The 6,036-nt window shown below is 42.0% G+C and overlaps 1 long non-coding RNA gene and 1 pseudogene across 1 annotated transcript; both read right to left on the bottom strand.

Moving 5' to 3' along the window:
* Positions 1-1,022: 1,022 nt before the first annotated feature.
* On the bottom strand, positions 1,023-2,248 carry LOC148360102 (general transcription factor II-I repeat domain-containing protein 2A-like; annotated as a pseudogene).
* LOC148360101 (uncharacterized) lies at positions 1,023-3,121 on the bottom strand. Its single transcript, XR_015851284.1, has 2 exons — positions 2,242-3,121; positions 1,023-1,445 (listed from the first exon to the last, which is right to left on the bottom strand). It is a non-coding gene; the product is annotated as an uncharacterized LOC148360101 (long non-coding RNA).
* Positions 3,122-6,036: the final 2,915 nt, after the last annotated feature.

Genomic DNA, 6,036 nt, shown 5'->3' with positions numbered 1-6,036 from the left:
AAAATTTTTTAATTTTTTGGGGGGGGATAGCGCCACACCAGTTACTTAAGAGTGTTGTGGTTCGTTTTTGTCCTTAATAATGGTTCGAAAACGATATGCAAGCAAAGTTATTTTGTAAAAATGTCACAAAATACTGCAAACAGGAATACCAAGTAAAATGTAAACACCTTCAATGCAGACGGCGCTGGGCAAATGAGAAAGAGTGCTTACGTCTTGTCCTGTGTATATCTCCGCCTATTCCTACCGTCACCCGATCAAATTGCTCTAGGATGCTTTGCTAGAGCTTCTGGGTAAAAGGTTTGTTTTGGGTTGAAGTTGTTTTTTGTGGGAGAGATAGGTCAAAAAAGGGAAAGAAAGAGGGTGAGAAAGAGAAAAATAGAAAGAGAATTAAAGTGTAAATTAGAGCGCGAAAATAGAAAGAGAGCAAGACAGAGAAAAAGAAAGAGTTAGAGAGTGAGAGAGAAAATGAGAAAGAGAGAGTGAACAGGAGAAGGAAAAAGAGGGACGAATAAATAAAAAAGAAGAGTCAGAGAGAAATGGAGACATACTACCACAATTGTTTTGCAAGTGTTAACTGGCTTTGGTGACATCCGGTGGAAATATTTAAAACTACAGCTCATTTTCCTCTTGCGCTCCTCTCAATGTTGTCTTGCGGGCCGGATTCAAACCATTGATGGGCCTGATCCGGCCCGCGGGCCGCCTGTTTGACACCTGTGGCGTAGATGATTGGGCTGAGGACGCATCCCTGCGAGTTCCTATTTTGGTGGTGATGCTGGCCAAAACGGGATCTGTTGGTGAGACACCTTGACTGTAAACCAGGGGTGGGCAATTAATTTTTATCAGGGGCCGCATGAGAAACCTGAATTGTGTCAGAGGGCCACCAACTTTCTTTCATTGTAAAATGCTCAAATTAAATATTTTGAATAGCTGATGCTGATAATCAGAAGAATATAGCACTCTGTAAATATTTATATTAGGCTATGTGAAATTGTGGTGTATTGGTTAAATAAGAAAAACAATCATTGAACCAGTGCAATTTATTTTTAACTTGTTAATTTCCACAAACAATAACTTGTAACGTTCTCCACCTCATGTTACCTCTTCAGTGAGAATAATCCAGTCTGTTCTGGGCTTGAACAAGGGCATTGGAATCTGGCGGAATGTCTGAAGTGGCTATGCGAAGGACAGCTGAGAGGTGGTCAACAGTCATAGAGGATCTATGTTTGGATTTATTAAACTTCATAACTGAGAATGTCTGTTCACAATGATAGGTAGATCCAAAGAGGACTAGGATCCTCTGAGCATGCTTCCTCAGGTGTGGAAAGTTCTCCTCTTTGAGGGAGTAAAAATCCAGCAGTGAGACTGACTTGAAGTGATCTGCCAAAAGTGTGTCAGACTGCAGATCTATGAGTTCCATCTGAACTTCACTTGGGGCATCATCCACACTGCAGTTGAAGGGAGAAGAGACCATGTGCATTTCACTCTCAAGAGTTTTGAAATCGCCTTGAAAACTCTGCATGCAATGTTTCTAACATGGTTGAGTACTTTTGGAGGTGATCGCCTGATCTTTTGGCTTCCTTAAGTGTTGGCAAGTGGGTCAGAATGTTGTCCTTCACTTGGCTTGAGAGAAGCTACAGTTTTCTCATAAAAGCCTTCACTGCACTGTACATCTCATGCACAAAAAGGCCCTTGCTCTGCAGTTTGACATTAAGTTCGTTCATTAGTGCGGTCACATCCACAGTGAATCCGAGGTCTGCCAACCAGTCTTCATCTGAAAGTTCTGAGACGTCATGACCTTTCTGAACACAGAACTCCTGAATCTGGTTTCTCAGGTCCCAGACACTTTTCAGAATTTTGCCAAGGCTGAGCCACCTAACAGTGCAGTGATAGCTTATGTCACCATATTCAGCCTCATTTTCCTCCAACAAAGCAACAAACTGTCTGTGATTTAAAGCTCTCGCTCTGATGAAGTTAACTATTTTAGTGACAGAATCAACAACATGTTTCATTTTTAACACTGTCTTACACAACACTTCCTGATGTATGATACAATGCAAAAATGTCAATTTCTGATCAGGGTTCATTTCTGTCACTTTATCCTGCATTCTCTTTAAAAGTCCAACATTTTTCCCGGCCAGATTTGGACAACCATCTGTTGTCACACCTGCAAGCTTGTTCCATTTCAGTTCTAACATGTCCATACATCCATACATGCATTTACCTCTCTGAACAAGTCATTACCTGTGGTTGTCCCTTTTATTGACTGCAAGGATGCCAACTCCTCCGTGATTTGAAAGTCTGCGGTTATCCCACGTAAGAAGATGAGCAGCTGGGCGGTGTCACGTACATCGCAGCTCTCATTCAAAGCCAGAGAAAAAAAGTCAAAGTCCGCCGCTCTTTTCCTCAGCTGAAGCTCTAAATTTCCCGTGATTTCCTCAATCCGCCTCGTTACAGTGCGTCGGGAGAGTGAAACGTTCTCAAACGCGCCCTTTTTTTCTGGGCACATCAGCTCAGCAGAGTCCAATAAACACTCCTTAATAAACTCTTCGTCGGAAAATGCCCTACTTTTTCTGGCGATTTTATGAGAAATTACATAACTTGTCCTGACGGCTGCATCTCTGGAAGTGTGAAGTTTAGTGAAAAATCCTTGTTGGGTTTGTAGTTTTGCTAGCAATGCATCAGACTCCCTTGCACGCTCTTCACCAGACAGGTTTCTGTATTCATCTTCATGCTTGGTCGTGTAGTGGCGATTCAAATTATATTCTTTAAACACAGCAACCTGTGTACCACAGACTAAGCACACTGCTTTACCTTTAATTTCTGTAAAGAAATATTTGGCAGCCCATGTCTTGTTGAAAATACGGCATTCGTTATCAACTTTTCTTTTCTTGGGGTGTGCCGACATCTTGAGGGTACCCTGGCGAACAGTATCACCTTCACTCACTCAAGTGAATACGCGCGTGAAGGCGCTACGTCTATGACGTGTATATGTAGTCAAAATAAAATTTCAAAATAAAAGTTTAATTTTTTTTTTTTTATTTATGGTGTTTATGATTGGTCTTACGCGGGCCGGACAGGGACGTACAAAGGGCCGGATGTGGCCCGCGGGCCGTAATTTGCCCAGGTCCAGTGTAAACTGTAGTTAAAATTGTGTCCTATATATACTGGACTGAACCATTCCACAGTTAGTTCTTTGCTGGCGTGACGACGAGTTCTCAAGGCAAAATCAATGTTTTTTTGCAAATGTTCTATTTAATGCGAACAAAAGGTTCCCGAGCCGTGCTTTAGCAGCAAGATGTCAGAAAAACAAGTACCGTAAATTCTAGACTATAGAGCGCACCTGATTATAAGCCGTTCCCACCACATTTTAAGGGGAAAACCGATTTTGTACATACACAAGCCGCACCTGTATATAAGCCGCATGCGCCCACATTTAAACATGTAACACAAACAGAAACTTAACCCAAACCCAATTTCAAGTCCTGCGATTGAAACTTCATTAAAGTCCACAGTCCAAAAATAACTGCCGGGAAAATGAACAGAAAATGAAACCGGTATTTATGGTTTGATGCAGACCTGCAGAGTCCAGGTCCCGTTGAAAGTAATCCAAGGAAAAAAGTGTATATTTCCAAAGGTAAGGGTGGGAAAACTGGGTACCCCGCGTTTGTTCCGCCCCTCATTTTTCGTTCACACGTGCAAAACATATCAGAATAAGTGTCTAAAATAAATACAAATAAATACATTACAAAAATATACAGTTGCAAATACATATTATATATGGGTTACACATATATACAAAGAAAGACGGTACACCGAGAGAGTTTTCAAAGCTTAAATAATATAATATAGCTTTGACAGGGCAGTTAATGGTAGCAACACTCGAGCGCCGCTAGCGGCCGTTAGAAACATTACATAAATTGGCCGCATCACTGAATAAGCCGCAGGGTTGAAAGTTAGGGAAAAAAGTAGAGGCTTATAGTCCGGAATTTACGGTAACCTCCCTTTAGTTATGACTCATGTAATGTAAATTCTAGACACATTTCTCCATCTATGATAGTCAAAAAAATGATATTTATATGTGCATGTATCTTTTGGGTTATTATCCAAATAAATCGTGTTTTTTTTAATAAATAAAAGACGTTTAAAACCACAAGCAGGCACTTAATAATAGAGATTCAGATTCAGATCTACTTTATTGTCATTCTTGTACACGTGTATACAGAACGAAATGTCCATACATCTTACCCGCAGTTTCCTTGAATGTACAGATATAAATAAAATGTTGTATTGAGTTGGAGTATTGAAGTACTAATAATATACTAAATACTTATAGCTATGTATAGTATTATACAGTAGTGCAAAGAGTGCAAGAGGAGCAGCTCACCAGATGTGCAAAATGGGCAGTCAGGTAAACAAGTCACTATACAATAACAATAACACTGGAGTACGATAGTGCACACTGTCCCTTTAAGTACGGCGGTGGGGAGCACGACGAGCTCGGCAGGTTGGAAAAAATTCCAACGGGCGCCGTCGCTTTTGTTTGTTTAAAGGGCAACGAGAATCGATGGCGCCATTTTTTTGAGGCATGGCTCCGACCTCTGGCGCTGGCACCGCTTATCAATCACTCGCCGGCCCGTTTCTTCGCCCGTCAGCCGCTTCCTCCGTCTTGTTGCTTACCTGCTCGCAAATGTCACTTCGCCAGCAGGTGTCACACAGTCGGGTTTAAGAGGGGTCGGGACCGATAATTTCATGAAGGGTCGAGGTTGGGTTATTAATGAGTGAGGGGACAGATGACTGAAGGTGTTTGTCCTGGTTTTGGATGATGGATGCAATCCTGTGGATGGGTGATCTCTGCTTTACAGAGTAGATTTAGAGATTCAACCCCTTCAGGCTCCTATGAATTTCGCCCAAAATCCCAATACACAAAGTCAATTGAATGTCGTTCTTGAACTATTCGGAGAATATCGTCGGTTTTGATTTCTTTTGAAAGACTCGAACTGAAAATAATCGTTAGCACTACTAATGTTGGGTAATCTGAGTTAGAAGATACAGAAATAGAAGGTTTTTATCTACCTATCCATCCATCATCTGCACTGCTTATGCTCAGTAGGGTCACGGGGGATCTGGAGCCCATGCCAGACATCTTCGGGCAGTGGGCAGGGGACACCCTCAACTGGTTGCCAGCAATGTTCCCTGTAATTTTCCACGGGTCTGAGCGTTCACACAAAGTCGGTGAGCAACGCTTGAAACAACAGTGAGCAACGGCAATCCCAAGTGTGGCAACTAAATCATTATCCAACATGTCCAAAACTTGACATCAAGTTACATTTTGCTGAGTGTCCGGCAATGCAAAATTATTTTTCTCTTTTGAATGAATTGACTCATGTACGATTGCAAAGGTTGTACTTGTCACGGCGTGGAGTGGAAGGGGTGACCGGACCAGAACGGAGGCAGGAGGCAGGAAGGGAGAACTCAATTGCGTGACGATCCAAAACTTTTATTTAACAAAATAAAAGTTGTCCATAACTCAGGGACAAGACAGACAAACAGGTTTTAACAAAACGTGCTAACACAGGCTTCTTCCAACTCAACAAAACAGGACAAGGCATAACAGAACGGACAATGTGAATATATAATGAGCCAGCACCCGCAATGCCCACAATCCAGCCTTAAATAGCAGACACGCGATTAGTTGAACTGCTTCAGCTGGTGCCCAGGGGGCGGGGCAGACCGGTCGCCAAGGCGACCATGACAGTACTCGAGCGCCACTGGCGGTCGTTAGAAAAATTACATAAATTGGCCGCATCACTGAATAAGCCGCAGGGCTGAAAGTTAGAGAAAAAAGTAGCGGCTTATAGTCCGGAATTTACGGTAAATATGAATAAAATGATGACTCACAACACGTGGTAAGCTTTCTCTCCTGGCTTTGATCTCTTTGATCTCGGGCAAAACTAACATAAAATGCCACAGAAACAAAATTTGCACAAAATGTAGTCATTTTATTCATATTGAGTTTCTTTTGTCTTTTATTAGCAT

Source organism: Urocampus carinirostris, chromosome 9, assembly GCF_059441175.1.
Source record: "Urocampus carinirostris isolate Australia breed hairy pipefish chromosome 9, RoL_Ucar_1.0, whole genome shotgun sequence".
In the NCBI taxonomy this organism is placed as follows: Eukaryota; Metazoa; Chordata; class Actinopteri; order Syngnathiformes; family Syngnathidae; genus Urocampus; species Urocampus carinirostris.
Note: the sequence above shows the minus strand (reverse complement) of the source record. Positions and strands in the feature narration are given on the sequence as shown.